This window comes from Hyla sarda, chromosome 1 (genome assembly GCF_029499605.1).
Source record: "Hyla sarda isolate aHylSar1 chromosome 1, aHylSar1.hap1, whole genome shotgun sequence".
In the NCBI taxonomy this organism is placed as follows: Eukaryota; Metazoa; Chordata; class Amphibia; order Anura; family Hylidae; genus Hyla; species Hyla sarda.
In genome coordinates, this window is record NC_079189.1 from 257,168,653 (window position 1) to 257,186,788 (window position 18,136).

General features: G+C 50.5%; 6 pseudogenes; all 6 read left to right on the plus strand.

Annotated features, from left to right (window-relative positions):
• The first annotated feature begins 49 nt into the window (after positions 1 to 49).
• Positions 50 to 169, plus strand: LOC130349628 (5S ribosomal RNA; annotated as a pseudogene).
• An 8,870-nt stretch (positions 170 to 9,039) lies between these two features.
• LOC130335478 (5S ribosomal RNA) lies at positions 9,040 to 9,159 on the plus strand (annotated as a pseudogene).
• Positions 9,160 to 10,817: 1,658 nt separating this feature from the next.
• Positions 10,818 to 10,937, plus strand: LOC130321680 (5S ribosomal RNA; annotated as a pseudogene).
• Positions 10,938 to 11,215: 278 nt separating this feature from the next.
• Positions 11,216 to 11,335, plus strand: LOC130318259 (5S ribosomal RNA; annotated as a pseudogene).
• A 2,264-nt stretch (positions 11,336 to 13,599) lies between these two features.
• Positions 13,600 to 13,719, plus strand: LOC130321841 (5S ribosomal RNA; annotated as a pseudogene).
• A 4,267-nt stretch (positions 13,720 to 17,986) lies between these two features.
• On the plus strand, positions 17,987 to 18,106 carry LOC130352574 (5S ribosomal RNA; annotated as a pseudogene).
• Positions 18,107 to 18,136: the final 30 nt, after the last annotated feature.

Here is an 18,136-nt window from a genome sequence, read left to right on the forward strand (position 1 = left end):
TAAAAATATTTATTGATGCTTAAATCCACAATATACAAGGCGTGAAGCTGTCAACGGCCATCCTAAGCTGAACGCGCCTGCTCTCGTCAGATCGCAGACTGCTACCCAGCTTAGGGCCTGGTAAGTACCAGCATGGGAGACTGGCTGGGAATCCCGGGTGCAGTTGACATTTTAATCTGTTGCCGCCTTCCGCTCCGATTCGGAAAAGGATTTATTGATGCTTAAATCCACAACATACAGGGTGTGAAGCTGTCAACGGCCATCCTAAGCCTGAACGTGCCTGCTCTCCTCAGATCGCAGACTGCTGCCCGGCAGTTACCGGCATGGGAGACTGGCTGGCAATCCAAGGTGCCATTGACATTTTGCTCTGTTGCCGCCTTCCTCTCCGATTAAAAAAATATTTATTGATGTTTAAATCCACAATATACAATGCGTGAAGTTGTCAACGGCCATCCTAAGCTGAACGCGCCTGCTCTCGTCAGATCGCAGACTGCTACCCAGCTTAGGGCCCAGTAAATACCGGCATGGGAGACTGGCTGGGAATCCCGGGTGCAGTTGACATTTTGCTCTGTTGCCGCCTTCCGCTCCGATTCCGAAAAGAATTTATTGATGCTTAAATCCACAGTATACAAGGTGTGAAGCTGTCGACGGCCATCCTAAGCTTAACGCGCCTGCTCTCGTCAGATCGCAGCCTTATACAGATCTTAGGGCCCGGTAAGTACCGGCATGGGACACTGGCTGGGAATCCCGGGTGCAGTTGACATTTTATTCTGTTGCCGCCTTCCGCTCCGATTCGGAAAAGGATTTATTGATGCTTAAATGCACAGTATAAAGAGCATGAAGCTGTTAATGGCCATCCTAAGCTGAACGCGCCTGCTCTCGTCAGATCGCAGACTGCTACCCAGCTTAGGGCCCGGTAAGTACCAGCATGGGAGACTGGCTGGGAATCTCAGGTGTTGTTGACATTTTTCTCTGTAGCTCTGTAGACATTTTGCTCCGATTCCGAAAAGGATTTATTGATGCTTAAATCCACAATATACAGGGTGTGAAGCCGTCTACGGCTATTTTAAGCTGAATGCGCCTGTTCTTGTCAGATCGCAGACTGCTGCCCGGCAAGTACGGGCATGGGAGACTGGCTGGCAATCCAAGGTGCTATTGACATTTTGATCTGTTGCCGCCTTACTCTCCGATTAAAAAAAATATTTATTGATGCTTAAATCCACAGTATACAAGGCGTCAAGATGTCAACGGCCATCCTAAGCTGAACGCGCCTGCTCTGGTCACATCGCAGACTGCTACCCAGCTTAGGGCCCGGTAAGTACCAGCATGGGAGACTGGCTGGGAATCCCAGGTGTCGTTGACATTTTGCTCTGTTGCCGCCTTCTGCTCCGATTCCGAAAAGGATTTATTGATGCTTAAATCCACAGTATACAGGGTGTGAAGATGTCTACGGCCATCCTAAGCTGAATGTGCCCGTTCTCAGACTGCTACTCAGCTTCTGGCCTGGTAAGTACCAGCATGGGAGACTGGCTGGGAATCCCGGGTGCAGTTGACATTTTGCTCTGTTTCTTCTCCGATTCCGAAAATTATTTATTGATGCTTAAATCCACAGTATACAAAGTGTGAAGCTGTCAACGGCCATTCTAAGCTGAACGCGCCTGCTCTCGTCAGATCACAGACTGCTACCCAGCTTAGGGCCTGGTAAGTACCAGCATGGTAGACTGTCTGGAATCCCGGGTGCAGTTGACATTTTAATCTGTAGCCGCCTTCCGCTCCGATTCGGAAAAGGATTTATTCATGCTTAAATCCACAATATACAGGGTGTGAAGCTGTCAACGGCCATCCTAAGCTGAACATGTCTGCTCTCGTCAGATCGCAGACTGCTCTAGCTTAGGGCCCGGTAGGTACTGGCATGGGAGACTGGCTAGGAATCCCGGTTGCCGTTGACATTTTGCTCTATTGCTGCCTTCCGCGCCGATTCCGAAAAGAATTTATTGATGCTTAAATCCACAGTATACAAGGTGTGAAGCTGTCGACGGCCATCCTAAGCTTAACGCGCCTGCTCTCGTCAGATCGCAGACTGGTACAGATCTTAGGGCCCGGTAAGTACCGGCATGACACTGGCTGGGAATCCCGGCTGCCGTTGACATTTTGCTCTGTTGCCGCCTTCCGCTCCGATTCCGAAAAGGATTTATTGATGCTTAAATGCACAGTATACAAAGTGTGAAGCTGTCAACGGCCATCCTAAGCTGAACGCGCCTGCTCTCGACAGATCGCAGACTGATACCCAGCTTAGGGCCTGGTAAGTACCAGCATGGGAGACTGGCTGGGAATCCCGGCTGCCGTTGACATTTTGCTCTGTTGCCGCCTTCCGTTCCGTTTCCGAAAAGGATATATTGATGCTTAAATGCACAATATAAAAATCAAGAAGCTGTAAACGGCCATCCTAAGCTGAACGCGCCTGCTCTCGTCAGATCGCAGACTGCTACCCAGCTTAGGGCCTGGTAAATACCAGCATGGGAGACTGGGTGGGAATCCCGGGTGCAGTTGACATTTTAATCTGTTGCCGCCTTTCGCTTCGATTCGGAAAATTATTTATTGATGCTTAAATCCACAATATAAAGGGCGTGAAGCTGTCAATGGTCATCCTAAGCTGAACGCGCCTGCTCTCGTCAGATCGCAGACTGATACCCAGTTTAGGGCCTGGTAAGTACCAGCATGGGAGACTGGCTGGGAATCCCAGGTGTCGTTGACATTTTGCTCTGTTGCCGCCTTACGCTCTGATTCCGAAAAGGATTTATTGATGCTTAAATCCACAGTATTCAGGGTGTGAAGATGTCTATGGCCATCCTAAGCTGAATGCGCCTGTTCTCGTCAGATCGCAGACTGCTACCCAGCTTCGGGCCTGGTAAGTACCAGCATGGGAGACTGGCTGGGAATCCCGGGTGCAGTTGACATTTTGCTCTGTTTCTGCTCCGATTCCGAAAATTATTTATTGATGCCTGTACTTACCGGGCCCTAAGATCTGTACCAGTCTGCGATCTGACGAGAGCAGGCGCGTTAAGCTTAGGATGGCCGTCGACAGCTTCACACCTTGTATACTGTGGATTTAAGCATCAATAAATTCTTTTCGGAATCGGAGCGGAAGGCAGCAATAGAGCAAAATGTCAACGGCAACCGGGATTCCCAGCCAGTCTCCCATGCCAGTACCTACCGGGCCCTAAGCTAGAGCAGTCTGCAATCTGACGAAAGCAGGCGCGTTCAGCTTAGGATGGCCATTGACAGCTTCATGCTTTTTATACTGTGCATTTAAGCATCAATAAATCCTTTTCGGAATCGGAGCGGAAGGCGGCAACAGATTAAAATGTCAACTGCACCCGGGATTCCCAGCCAGTCTACCATGCTGGTACTTACCAGGCCCTAAGCTGGGTAGCAGTCTGCGATCTGACGAGAGCAGGCGCGTTCAGCTTAGGATGGCCGTTGACAGCTTCACACTTTGTATACTGTGGATTTAAGCAGTATACAAAGTGTGAAGCTGTCAACTGCCATCCTAAGCTGAACGCGCATGCTCTCGTCAGATCGCAGACTGCTACCCAGCTTAGGGCCTGGTAAGTACCAGCATGGGAGACTGGAAGGGAATCCCGGGTGCAGTTGACATTTTAATCTGTTGCTGCCTTCCGCTCCGATTCGGAAAAGGATTTATTGATGCTTAAATCCACAATACACAGGGTGTGAAGCTGTCAACGGCCATCCTAAGCTGAACGTGCCTGCTCTCGTCAGATCGCAGACTGCTACCCAGCTTAGGGCCCAGTAATTACCGGCATTGGAGACTGGCTGGGAATCCCGGGTGCAGTTGACATTATGCTCTGTTGCCGTCTTCCGTTCCGATTCCGAAAAGGATTTATTGACGCTTAAATGCACAGTATAAAAAGCATGAAGCTGTCAATGGCCATCCTAAGCTGAACGCGCCTGCTCTCGTCAGACTGCTACCCAGCTAAGGGCACAGTAAGTACCAGCATGGGAGACTGGCTGGGAATCCCGGGTGCAGTTGACATTTTAATCTGTTGCCGCCTTCCGCTCCGATTCCGAAAAGGATTTATTGATGCTTAAATACACAGTATACAAGGTGTGAAGCTGTCGACGGCCATCCTAAGCTTAACGCGCCTGCTCTCGTCAGATCGCAGACTGGTACAGATCTTAGGGCCCGGTAAGTACCGGCATGACACTGGCTGGGAATCCCGGCTGCCGTTGACATTTTGCTCTGTTGCCGCCTTCCGCTCCGATTCCGAAAAGGATTTATTGATGCTTAAATGCACAGTATACAAAGTGTGAAGCTGTCAACGGCCATCCTAAGCTGAACGCGCCTGCTCTCGACAGATCGCAGACTGATACCCAGCTTAGGGCCTGGTAAGTACCAGCATGGGAGACTGGCTGGGAATCCCGGCTGCCGTTGACATTTTGCTCTGTTGCCGCCTTCCGTTCCGTTTCCGAAAAGGATATATTGATGCTTAAATGCACAATATAAAAATCAAGAAGCTGTAAACGGCCATCCTAAGCTGAACGCGCCTGCTCTCGTCAGATCGCAGACTGCTACCCAGCTTAGGGCCTGGTAAATACCAGCATGGGAGACTGGGTGGGAATCCCGGGTGCAGTTGACATTTTAATCTGTTGCCGCCTTTCGCTTCGATTCGGAAAATTATTTATTGATGCTTAAATCCACAATATAAAGGGCGTGAAGCTGTCAATGGTCATCCTAAGCTGAACGCGCCTGCTCTCGTCAGATCGCAGACTGATACCCAGTTTAGGGCCTGGTAAGTACCAGCATGGGAGACTGGCTGGGAATCCCAGGTGTCGTTGACATTTTGCTCTGTTGCCGCCTTACGCTCTGATTCCGAAAAGGATTTATTGATGCTTAAATCCACAGTATTCAGGGTGTGAAGATGTCTATGGCCATCCTAAGCTGAATGCGCCTGTTCTCGTCAGATCGCAGACTGCTACCCAGCTTCGGGCCTGGTAAGTACCAGCATGGGAGACTGGCTGGGAATCCCGGGTGCAGTTGCCATTTTGCTCTGTTTCTGCTCCGATTCCGAAAATTATTTATTGATGCCTGTACTTACCGGGCCCTAAGATCTGTACCAGTCTGCGATCTGACGAGAGCAGGCGCGTTAAGCTTAGGATGGCCGTCGACAGCTTCACACCTTGTATACTGTGGATTTAAGCATCAATAAATTCTTTTCGGAATCGGAGCGGAAGGCAGCAATAGAGCAAAATGTCAACGGCAACCGGGATTCCCAGCCAGTCTCCCATGCCAGTACCTACCGGGCCCTAAGCTAGAGCAGTCTGCAATCTGACGAAAGCAGGCGCGTTCAGCTTAGGATGGCCATTGACAGCTTCATGCTTTTTATACTGTGCATTTAAGCATCAATAAATCCTTTTCGGAATCGGAGCGGAAGGCGGCAACAGATTAAAATGTCAACTGCACCCGGGATTCCCAGCCAGTCTACCATGCTGGTACTTACCAGGCCCTAAGCTGGGTAGCAGTCTGCGATCTGACGAGAGCAGGCGCGTTCAGCTTAGGATGGCCGTTGACAGCTTCACACTTTGTATACTGTGGATTTAAGCAGTATACAAAGTGTGAAGCTGTCAACTGCCATCCTAAGCTGAACGCGCATGCTCTCGTCAGATCGCAGACTGCTACCCAGCTTAGGGCCTGGTAAGTACCAGCATGGGAGACTGGAAGGGAATCCCGGGTGCAGTTGACATTTTAATCTGTTGCTGCCTTCCGCTCCGATTCGGAAAAGGATTTATTGATGCTTAAATCCACAATACACAGGGTGTGAAGCTGTCAACGGCCATCCTAAGCTGAACGTGCCTGCTCTCGTCAGATCGCAGACTGCTACCCAGCTTAGGGCCCAGTAATTACCGGCATTGGAGACTGGCTGGGAATCCCGGGTGCAGTTGACATTATGCTCTGTTGCCGTCTTCCGTTCCGATTCCGAAAAGGATTTATTGACGCTTAAATGCACAGTATAAAAAGCATGAAGCTGTCAATGGCCATCCTAAGCTGAACGCGCCTGCTCTCGTCAGACTGCTACCCAGCTAAGGGCACAGTAAGTACCAGCATGGGAGACTGGCTGGGAATCCCGGGTGCAGTTGACATTTTAATCTGTTGCCGCCTTCCGCTCCGATTCCGAAAAGGATTTATTGATGCTTAAATACACAGTATAAAAAGCATGAAGCTGTCAATGGCCATCCTAAGCTGAACGCGCCTGCTCTCGTCAGATCGCAGACTGCTCTAGCTTAGGGCCCGGTAGGTACTGGCATGGGAGACTGGCTGGGAATCCCGGTTGCCGTTGACATTTTGCTCTATTCCTGCCTTCCGCTCCGATTCCGAAAATAATTTATTGATGCTTAAATCCACAGTATACAAGGTGTGAAGCTGTCGACGGCCATCCTAAGCTTAGCGCGCCTGCTCTCGTCAGATCGCAGACTGGTACAGATCTTAGGGCCCGGTAAGTACCGGCATGGGACACTGGCTGGGAATCCCGGCTGCCGTTGACATTTTGCTCTGTTGCTGCCTTCCGTTCCGATTCCGAAAAGGATTTATTGATGCTTAAATGCACAGTATACAAAGTGTGAAGCTGTCAACGGCCGTCCTAAGCTGAACACGCCTGCTCTCGACAGATCGCAGACTAATACCCAGCTTAGGGCCTGGTAAGTACCAGCATGGGAAACTGGCTGGGAATCCCGGCTGCCGTTGACATTTTGCTCTGTTGCCGCCTTCCGTTCCGATTCCGAAAAGGATTTATTGATGCTTAAATCCACAATACACAGGGTGTGAAGCTGTCAACGGCCATCCTAAGCCTGAACGTGCCTGCTCTCCTCAGATCACAGACTACTGCCCGGCAGTTACCGGCATGGGAGACTGGCTGGCAATCCAAGGTGCCATTGACATTTTGCTCTGTTGCCGCCTTCCTCTCCGATTAATAAAAATATTTATTGATGCTTAAATTCACAATATACAAGGCGTGAAGATGTCAACGGCCATCCTAAGCTGAACGCGCCTGCTCTCGTCAGATCGCAGACCGCTACCCAGCTTAGGGCCCAGTAAGTACAGGCATGGGAGACTGGCTGGGAATCCCGGGTGCAGTTGACATTATGCTCTGTTGCCGCCTTCCGTTCCAATTCCGAAAAGGATTTATTGATGCTTAAATGCACAGTATAAAAAGCATGAAGCTGTCAATGGCCATCCTAAGCTGAACGCGCCTGCTCTCGTCAGATCGCAGACTGCTACCCAGCTTAGGGCCCAGTAAGTACCGGCATGGGAGACTAGCTGGGAATCCCGGGTGCAGTTGACATTTTGCTCTGTTGCCGCCTTCCGTTCCGATTCCGAAAAGGATTTATTGATGCTTAAATGCACAGTATAAAAATCATGAAGCTGTCAATGGCCATCCTAAGCTGAACGTGCCTGTTTTCGTCAGATCGCAGACTGCTACTTAGCTTAGGGCCCGGTAGGTACTGGCATGGGAGACTGGCTGGGAATCCTGGTTGCCGTTGACATTTTGCTCTATTGCTGACTTCCGCTCCGATTCCGAAAATAATTTATTGATGCTTAAATCCACAGTATACAAGGTGTGAAGCTGTCGACGGCCATCCTAAGCTTAACGCGCCTGCTCTCGTCAGATCGCAGACTGGTACAGAACTTAGGGCCCGGTAAGTACCGGCATGGGACACTGGCTGGGAATCCCGGCTGCCGTTGACATTTTGCTCTGTTGCCGCCTTCCGTTCCGATTCCGAAAAGGATTTATTGATGCTTAAATCCACAATACACAGGGTGTGAAGCTGTCAACGGCCATCCTAAGCCTGAACGTGCCTGCTCTCCTCAGATCGCAGACTACTGCCCGGCAGTTACCGGCATGGGAGACTGGCTGGCAATCCAAGGTGCCATTGACATTTTGCTCTGTTGCCGCCTTCCTCTCCGATTAATAAAAATATTTATTGATGCTTAAATTCACAATATACAAGGCGTGAAGATGTCAACGGCCATCCTAAGCTGAACGCGCCTGCTCTCGTCAGATCGCAGACCGCTACCCAGCTTAGGGCCCAGTAAGTACGGGCATGGGAGACTGGCTGGGAATCCCGGGTGCAGTTGACATTATGCTCTGTTGTCGCCTTCCGTTCCGATTCCGAAAAGGATTTATTGATGCTTAAATGCACAGTATAAAAAGCATGAAGCTGTCAATGGCCATCCTAAGCTGAACGCGCCTGCTCTCGTCAGATCGCAGACTGCTACCCAGCTTAGGGCCCAGTAAGTACCGGCATGGGAGACTGGCTGGGAATCCCGGGTGCAGTTGACATTTTGCTCTATTGCTGCCTTCCGCTCCGATTCCGAAAATAATTTATTGATGCTTAAATCCACAGTATACAAGGTGTGAAGCTGTCAACGGCCATCATAAGCTGAACGCGCCTGCTCTCATCAGATCGCAGACTGCTACCCAGCTTAGGGCCTGGTAAGTACCAGCATGGGAGACTGGCTGGGAATCCCGGGTGCAGTTGACATTTCAATCTGTTGCCGCCATCCGCTCCGATTCGGAAAAGGATTTATTGATGCTTAAATGCACAGTATAAAGGGCGTGAAGCTGTTAACGGCCATCCTAAGCTGAACGTGCCTGCTCTCGTCAGATCGCAGACTGCTACCCAGCTTAGGGCCCGGTAAGTACCAGCATGGGAGACTGGCTGGGAATCTCAGGTGTTGTTGACATTTTGCTCTGTAGCTCTGTAGACATTTTGCTTCGATTCCGAAAAGGATTTATTGATGCTTAAATCCACAATATACAGGGTGTGAAGCCGTCTACGGCTATCCTAAGCTGAATGCGCCTGTTCTTGTCAGATCGCAGACTGCTGCCCGGCAAGTACGGGCAGGGGAGACTGGCTGGCAATCCAAGGTGCTATTGACATTTTGCTCTGTTGCCGCCTTCCTCTCCGATTAAAAAAAATATTTATTGATGCTTAAATCCACAGTATACAAGGCTTGAAGATGTCAACGGCCATCCTAAGCTGAACGCGCCTGCTCTTGTCAGATCGCAGACTGCTACCCAGCTTAGGGCCCGGTAAGTACTGGCATGGGAGACTGGCTGGGAATCCCGGGTGCCGTTGACATTTTGCTCTATTGCTGCCTTCTGCTCCGATTCCAAAAATAATTTATTGATGCTTAAATCCACAGTATACAAGGTGTGAAGCTGTCGACGGCCATTCTAAGCTTAACGCGCCTGCTCTCGTCAGATCGCAGACTGTTACAGATCTTAGGGCCCGGTAAGTACCGGCATGGGACACTGGCTGGGAATCCCGGCTGCCGTTGACATTTTGCTCTGTTGCCGCCTTCCGTTCCGATTCCGAAAAGGATTTATTGATGCTTAAATGCACAGTATAAAGGGCGAGAAGCTGTCAACGGCCATCCTAAGCTGAACGCGCCTGCTCTCGTCAGATCGCAGACTGCTACCCAGCTTGGGGCCCGGTAACTACCAGCATGGGAGACTGGCTGGGAATCTCGGGTGTCGTTGACATTTTGCTCTGTTGCCGCCTTACGCTCCGATTCCGAAAAGGATTTATTGATGCTTAAATCCACAGTATTCAGGGTGTGAAGATGTCTACGGCCATCCTAAGCTGAATGCGCCTGTTCTCGTCAGATCGCAGACTGCTACCCAGCTTCGGGCCTGGTAAGTACCAGCATGGGAGACTGCCTGGGAATCTCGAGTGCAGTTAACATTCTGCTCCGATTCCGAAAATTATTTATTGATGCTTAAATCCTCAGTTTACAAAGTGTGAAGCTGTCAACGGCCATCCTAAGCTGAACGTGTCTGCTCTCCTCAGATCGCAGACTGCTGCCCGACAGATACCGGCATGGGAGACTGGCTGGCAATCCAAGGTGCCATTGACATTTTGCTCTGTTGCCGCCTTCCTCTCCGATTATTAAAAATATTTATTGATGCTTAAATCCACAATATACAAGGCGTGAAGATGTCAACGGCCATCCTAAGCTAAACGTGCCTGCTCTCGTCAGATCGCAGACTGCTACCAAGCTTAGGGCCCAGTAAGTACCATCATGGGAGACTGGCTGGGAATCCCGGGTGCAGTTGACATTTTGCTCTGTTGCCGCCTTCCGTTCCGATTCCGAAAAGGATTTATTGATGCTTAAATGCACAGTATAAAAAGCATGAAGCTGTCAATGGCCATCCTAAGCTGAACGCGCCTGCTCTCGTCAGTTCGCAGACTGCTACCCAGCTTAGGGCCCGGTAAGTACTGGCATGGGAGACTGGCTGAGAATCCCGGTTGCCGTTGGCATTTTGCTCTATTGCTCCGATTCCGAAAAGAATTTATTGATGCTTAAATCCACAGTATACAAGGTGTGAAGCTGTCAACAGCCATCCTAAGCTTAACGCGCCTGCTCTCGTCAGATCGCAGACTGGTACAGATCTTAGGGCCTGGTAAGTACCGGCATGGGACACTGGCTGGGAATCCCGGCTGCCGTTGACATTTTGCTCTGTTGCCGCCTTCCGTTCCGATTCTGAAAAGGATTTATTGATGCTTAAATGCACAGTATACAAAGGGCGAAGCTGTCAACCGCCATCCTAAGCTGAACACACCTGGTCTCGTCAGATCGCAGACTGCTACCCAGCTTAGGGCCTGGTAAGTACCAGCATGGGAGACTGGCTGGGAATCCCAGGTGCAGTTGACATTTTAATCTGTTGCCGCCTTCCGCTCCGATTCGGAAATGGATTTATTGATGCTTAAATGCACAGTATAAAGGGCATGAAGCTGTCAACGGCCATCCTAAGCTTAACGCGCCTGCTCTCGTCAGATCGCAGACTGCTAAACTGCTTAGGGCCCGGTAAGTACCAGCATGGGAGACTGGCTGGGAATCTCAGGTGTTGTTGACATTTTGCTCTGTAGCTCTGTAGACATTTTGCTCCGATTCCGAAAAGGATTTATTGATGCTTAAATCCACAATATACAGGGTGTGAAGCCGTCTACGGCTATCCTAAGCTGAATGCGCCTGTTCTTGTCAGATCGCAGACTGCTGCTCGGCAAGTACGGGCATGAGAGACTGGCTGGCAATCCAAGGTGCTATTGACATTTTGCTCTGTTGCCGCCTTCCTCTCCGATTAAAAAAAATATTTATTGATGCTTAAATCCACAGTATACAAAGCGTGAAGACGTCAACGGCCATCCTAAGCTGAACGTGCCTGCTCTCGTCAGATCGCAGACTGCTACCCAGCTTAGGGCCCGGTAAGTACTGGCATGGGAGACTGGCTGGGAATCCCGGGTGCCGTTGACATTTTGCTTTATTGATGCTTAAATCCACAGTATACAAGGTGTGAAGCTGTCGACGGCCATCCTAAGCTTAACGCGCCTGCTCTTGTCAGATCGCAGACTGGTACAGATCTTAGGGCCCGATAAGTACAGGCATGGGACACTGGCTGGGAATCCCGGCTGCCGTTGACATTTTGCTCTGTTGCCGCCTTCCGTTTCCGTTTCCGTTTCCGATTCCGAAAAGGATTTATTGATGCTTAAATGCACAGTATAAAGGGCAAGAAGCTGTCAACGGCCATCCTAAGCTGAACGTGCCTGCTCTCGTCAGATCGCAGACTGCTACCCAGCTTAGGGCCCGGAAAGTACCAGCATGGGAGACTGGCTGAGAATCCCAGGTGTCGTTGACATTTTGCTCTGTTGCCGCCTTCCGCTCCGATTCCGAAAAGGATTTATTGATGCTTAAATCCACAGTATACAGGGTGTGAAGATGTCTACGACCATCCTAAGCTGAATGCGCCTGTTCTCGTCAGATCGCAGACTCCTACCCAGCTTCGGGGCTGGTAAGTACCAGCATGGGAGACTGGCTGGGAATCCCAGGTGCAGTTGACATTTTGCTCTGTTTCTGCTCCGATTCCGAAAATTATTTATTGATGCTTAAATCCACAGTATACACAGTAAACAAAGTGTGAAGCTGTCAACGGCCATCCTAAGCTGAACGCGCCTGCTCTCGTCAGATCGCAGACTGCTACCCAGCTTAGGGCCCGGTAAGTACCAGCATGGGAGACTGGCTGGGAATCCCGGGTGCAGATGACATTTTGCTCTGTTGCCGCCTTCCGCTCCGATTCGGAAAATTATTTATTGATGCTTAAATGCACAGTATAAAGGGCACGAAGCTGTCAACGGCCATCCTAAGCTGAACGCGCCTGCTCTTGTCAGATCGCAGACCGCTACCCAGCTTAGGCCCGGTAAGTACCAGCATGGGAGACTGGCTGGGAATCCCAGGTGTTGTTGACATTTTGCTCTGTAGTCGCCTTCCGCTCCGATTCCGAAAAGGATTTATTGATGCTTAAATCCACAGTATACAGGGTGTGAAGCCGTCTACGGCTATCCTAAGCTGAATGTGCCTGTTCTTGTCAGATCGCAGACTGCTGCCCGGCAAGTACGGGCATGAGAGACTGGCTGGCAATCCAAGGTGCTATTGACATTTTGCTCTGTTGCCGCCTTCCTCTCCGATTCCGAAAAGGATTTATTGATGCTTAAATGCACAGTATAAAAAAGCATTAAGCTGTCAATGGCCGTCCTAAGCTGAACGCGCCTGCACTTGTCCGATCGCAGACTGCTACACAGCTTAGGGCCCGGTAAGTACTGGCATGGGAGACTGGCTGGGAATCCCGGGTGCTGTTGACATTTTGCTCTATTGCTGCCTTCCGCTCCGATTCCGAAAAGAATTTATTGATGCTTAGATCCACAGTATACAAGATGTGAAGCTGTCGACGGCCATCCTAAGCTTAACGCGCCTGCTCTCGTCAGATCGCAGACTGGTACAGATCTTAGGGCCCGTTAAGTACCGGCATGAGACACTGGCTGGGAATCCCGGCTGCCGTTGACATTTTGCTCTGTTGCCGCCTTCCGTTCCGATTCCGAAAAGGATTTATTGATGCTTAAATGCACAGTATAAAGGGCGAGAAGCTGTCAACGGCCATCCTAAGCTGAACGTGCCTGCTCTCGTCAGATCGCAGACTGCTACCCAGCTTAGGGCCCGCTAAGTACCAGAATGGGAGACTGGCTGGGAATCCCAGGTGTCGTTGACATTTTGTTCTGTTGCAGCCTTCCGCTCCGATTCCGAAAAGGATTTATTGATGCTTAAATCCACAGTATACAGGGTGTGAAGATGTCTACGGCCTTCCTAAGCTGAATGCGCCTGTTCTCGTAAGATCGCAGACTGCTACCCAGCTTCGGGCCTGGTAAGTACCAGCATGGGAGACTGGCTGGAATCCCGGCTGCCGTTGACATTCTGCTATGTTTCTGCTCCGATTCCGAAAATTATTTATTGATGCTTAAATCCACAGTATACAAAGTGTGAAGCTGTCAATGGCCATCCTAAGCTGAACGCGCCTGCTCTCGTCAGATCGCAGACTGCTACCCAGCTTAGGGCCCGTTAAGTACCAGCATGGGAGACTGGCAGGGAATCCCGGCTGCCGTTGACATTTTGCTCTGTTGCCGCCTTCCGTTTCGATTCCGAAAAGGATTTATTGATGCTTAAATGCACAGTATACAAAATGTGAAGCTGTCAACGGCCATCCTAAGCTGAACGCGCCTGCTCTCATCAGATCGCAGACTGCTACCCAGCTTAGGGCCTGGTAAGTACCAGCATGGGAGACTGGCTGGGAATCCCAGGTGCAGTTGACATTTTAATCTGTTGCCGCCTTCCGTTCCGATTCTGAAAAGGATTTATTGATGCTTAAATGCACAGTATACAGGGTGTGAAGATGTCTACGGCCATCCTAAGCTAAATGCGCCTGTTCTCGTCAGATCGCAGACTGGTACCCAGCTTAGGGCCCGTTAAGTACCAGCATGGGAGACTGGCTGGGAATCCCAGGTGTCATTGACATTTTGCTCTGTTGCCGCCTTACGCTCCGATTCCGAAAAGGATTTATTGATGCTTAAATCCACAGTATACAGGGTGTGAAGATGTCTACGGCCATCCTAAGCTGAATGCGCCTGTTCTCGTCAGATCGCAGACTGGTACAGATCTTAGGGCCCGGTAAGTACCGGCATGGGACACTGGCTGGGAATCCCGGCTGCCGTTGACATTTTGCTCTGTTGCCGCCTTCCGTTCCGATTACGAAAAGGATTTATTGATGCTTAAATGCACAGTATAAAGGGCGAGAAGCTGTCAACGGCCATCCTAAGCTGAACGCGCCTGCTCTCGTCAGATCGCAGACTGCTACCCAGCTTAGGGCCCGGTAAGTACCAGCATGGGAGACTGGCAGGGAATCCCGGCTGCCGTTGACATTTTGCTCTGTTTCTGCTCCGATTCCGAAAATTATTTATTGATGCTTAAATCCACAGTATACAAAGTGTGAAGCTGTCAACGGCCATCCTAAGCTTAACGCGCCTGCTCTCGTCAGATCGCAGACTGGTACAGATCTTAGGGCCCGGTAGGTACCGGCATGGGACACTGGCTGGGAATCCCGGGTGCAGTTGACATTTTGCTCTGTTGCCGCCTTCCGCTCCGATTCGGAAAAGGATTTATTGATGCTTAAATGCACAGTATAAAGGGCGTGAAGCTGTCAACGGCCATCCTAAGCTAAACGCGCCTGCTCTCGTCAGATCGCAGACTGCTACCCAGCTTAGGGCCCGGTAAGTACCAGCATGGGAGACTGGCTGGGAATCCCAGGTGTTGTTGACATTTTGCTCTGTAGCCGCCTTCCGCTCCGATTCCGAAAAGGATTTATTGATGCTTAAATCCACAGTATACAGGGTGTGAAGCCGTCTACGGCTATCCTAAGCTGAATGTGCCTGTTCTTGTCAGATCGCAGACTGCTGCCCGGCAAGTACGGGCATGGGAGACTGGCTGGCAATCCAAGGTGCTATTGACATTTTGCTCTGTTGCCGCCTTCCTCTCCGATTCCGAAAAGGATTTATTGATGCTTAAATGCACAGTATAAAAAGCATGAAGCTGTCAATGGCCATCCTAAGCTGAACGCGCCTGCACTCGTCCGATCGCAGACTGCTACCCAGCTTAGGGCCCGGTAAGTACTGGCATGGGAGACTGGCTGGGAATCCTGGGTGCTGTTGAAACTTTGCTCTATTGCTGCCTTCCGCTCCGATTCCGAAAAGAATTTATTGATGCTTAAATCCACAGTATACAAGGTGTGAAGCTGTCGACGGCCATCCTAAGCTTAACTCGCCTGCTCTCGTCAGATCGCAGACTGATACAGATTTTAGGGCCCGGTAAGTACCGGCATGAGACACTGGCTGGGAATCACGGCTGCCGTTGACATTTTGCTCTGTTGCCTCCTTCCGTTCCGATTCCGAAAAGGATTTATTGATGCTTAAATGCACAGTATAAAGGGCGAGATGCTGTCAACGGCCATCCTAAGCTGAACGCGCCTGGTCTCGTCAGATCGCAGACTGCTACCCAACTTAGGGCCCGTTAAGTACTGGCATGGGAGACTGGCTGGGAATCCCAGGTGCCGTTGACATTTTGCTCTATTGCTGCCCTCCGCTTCGATTCCGAAAATAATTTATTCATGCTTAAATCCACAGTATACAAGGTGTGAAGCTGTCGACGGCCATCCTAAGCTTAACGCGCCTGCTCTCGTCAGATCGCAGACTGGTACAGATCTTAGGGCCCGGTAAGTACCGGCATGGGACACTGGCTGGGAATCCCGGCTGCCGTTGACATTTTGCTCTGTTGCCGCCTTACGCTCCGATTCCGAAAAGGATTTATTGATGCTTAAATCCACAGTATACAGGGTGTGAAGATGTCTACGGCCATCCTAAGCTGAATGCGCATGTTCTCGTCGGATCGCAGACTGCTTCCCAGCTTCGGGCCTGGTAAGTACCAGCATGGGAGACTGGCTGGGAATCCCGGGTGCAGTTGACATTTTGCTCTGTTTCTGCTCCGATTCCGAAAATTATTTATTGATGCTTAAATCCACAGTATACAAAGTGTGAAGCTGTCAACGGCCATCCTAAGCTGAACGCGCCTGCTCTCGTCAGATCATAGACTGCTACCCAGCTTAGGGCCCGTTAAGTACCAGCATGGGAGACTGGCTGGGAATCCCAGGTGGTGTTCACTTTTTGCTCTGTAGCCGCCTTCCGCTTCGATTCCGAAAATGATTTATTGATGCTTAAATCCACAGTATACAGGGTGTGAAGCCGTCTACGGCTATCCTAAGCTGAATGTGCCTGTTCTTGTCAGATCGCAGACTGCTGCCTGGCAAGTACGGGCATGGGAGACTGGCTGGCAATCCAAGGTGCTATTGACATTTTGCTCTGTTGCCGCCTTCCTCTCCGATTCCGAAAAGGATTTATTGATGCTTAAATGCACAGTATAAAAAGCATGAAGCTGTCAATGGCCATCGTAAGCTGAACGCGCCTGCTCTCGTCAGATCGCAGACTGCTACCCAGCTTAGGGCCCGGTAAGTACTGGCAGGGGAGACTGGCTGGGAATCCCAGGTGCCGTTGACATTTTGCTCTATTGCTGCCTTCCGCTCCGATTCCGAAAATAATTTATTGATGCTTAAATCCACAGTATACAAGGTGTGAAGCTGTCGACGGCCATCCTAAGCTTAACGCGCCAGCTCTCGTCAGATCGCAGACTGGTACAGATCTTAGGGCCCGGTAAGTACCGGCATGGGACACTGGCTGGGAATCCCGGCTGCCGTTGACATTTTGCTCTGTTGCCGCCTTCCGTTCCGATTCTGAAAAGGATTTATTGATGCTTAAATGCACAGTATACAGGGTGTGAAGATGTCTACGGCCATCCTAAGCTGAATGCGCCTGTTCTCGTCAGATCGCAGACTGCTTCCCAGCTTCGGGCCTGGTAAGTACCAGCATGGGAGACTGGCTGGGAATCCCGGGTGCAGTTGACATTTTGCTCTGTTTCTGCTCCGATTCCGAAAATTATTTATTGATGCTTAAATCCACAGTATACAAAGTGTGAAGCTGTCAATGGCCATCCTAAGCTGAACGCGCCTGCTCTCGTCAGATCGCAGACTGCTACCCAGCTTAGGGCCCGTTAAGTACCAGCATGGGAGACTGGCTGGGAATCCCAGGTGTCATTGACATTTTGCTCTGTTGCCGCCTTACGCTCCGATTCCGAAAAGGATTTATTGATGCTTAAATCCACAGTATACAGGGTGTGAAGATGTCTACGGCCATCCTAAGCTGAATGCGCCTGTTCTCGTCAGATCGCAGACTGGTTCAGATCTTAGGGCCCGGTAAGTACCGGCATGGGACACTGGCTGGGAATCCCGGCTGCCGTTTACATTTTGCTCTGTTGCCGCCTTCCGTTCCGATTACGAAAAGGATTTATTGATGCTTAAATGCACAGTATAAAGGGCGAGAAGCTGTCAACGGCCATCCTAAGCTGAACGCGCCTGCTCTCGTCAGATCGCAGACTGCTACCCAGCTTAGGGCCCGGTAAGTACCAGCATGGGAGACTGGCAGGGAATCCCGGCTGCCGTTGACATTTTGCTCTGTTGCCGCCTTCCGTTTCGATTCCGAAAAGGATTTATTGATGCTTAAATGCACAGTATACAAAATGTGAAGCTGTCAACAGCCATCCTAAGCTGAACTCGCCTGCTCTCGTCAGATTGCAGACTGCTACCCAGCTTAGGGCCCGGTAAGTACCAGCATGGGAGACTGGCTGGGAATCCCAGGTGTTGTTGACATTTTGCTCTGTAGCCGCCTTCCGCTCCGATTCCGAAAAGGATTTATTGATGCTTAAATCCACAGTATACAGGGTGTGAAGCCGTCTACGGCTATCCTAAGCTGAATGTGCCTGTTCTTGTCAGATTGCAGACTGCTGCCCGGCAAGTACGGGCATGGGAGACTGGCTGGCAATCCAAGGTGCTATTGACATTTTGCTCTGTTGCCGCCTTCCTCTCCGATTCCGAAAAGGATTTATTGATGCTTAAATGCACGGTATAAAAAGCATGAAGCTGTCAATGGCCATCCTAAGCTGAACGCGCCTGCTCTCGTCAGATCGCAGACTGCTACCCAGCTTAGGGCCCGGTAAGTACTGGCATGGGAGACTGGTTGGGAATCCCGGGTGCCGTCGACATTTTGCTCTATTTCTGCCTTCCGCTCCGAT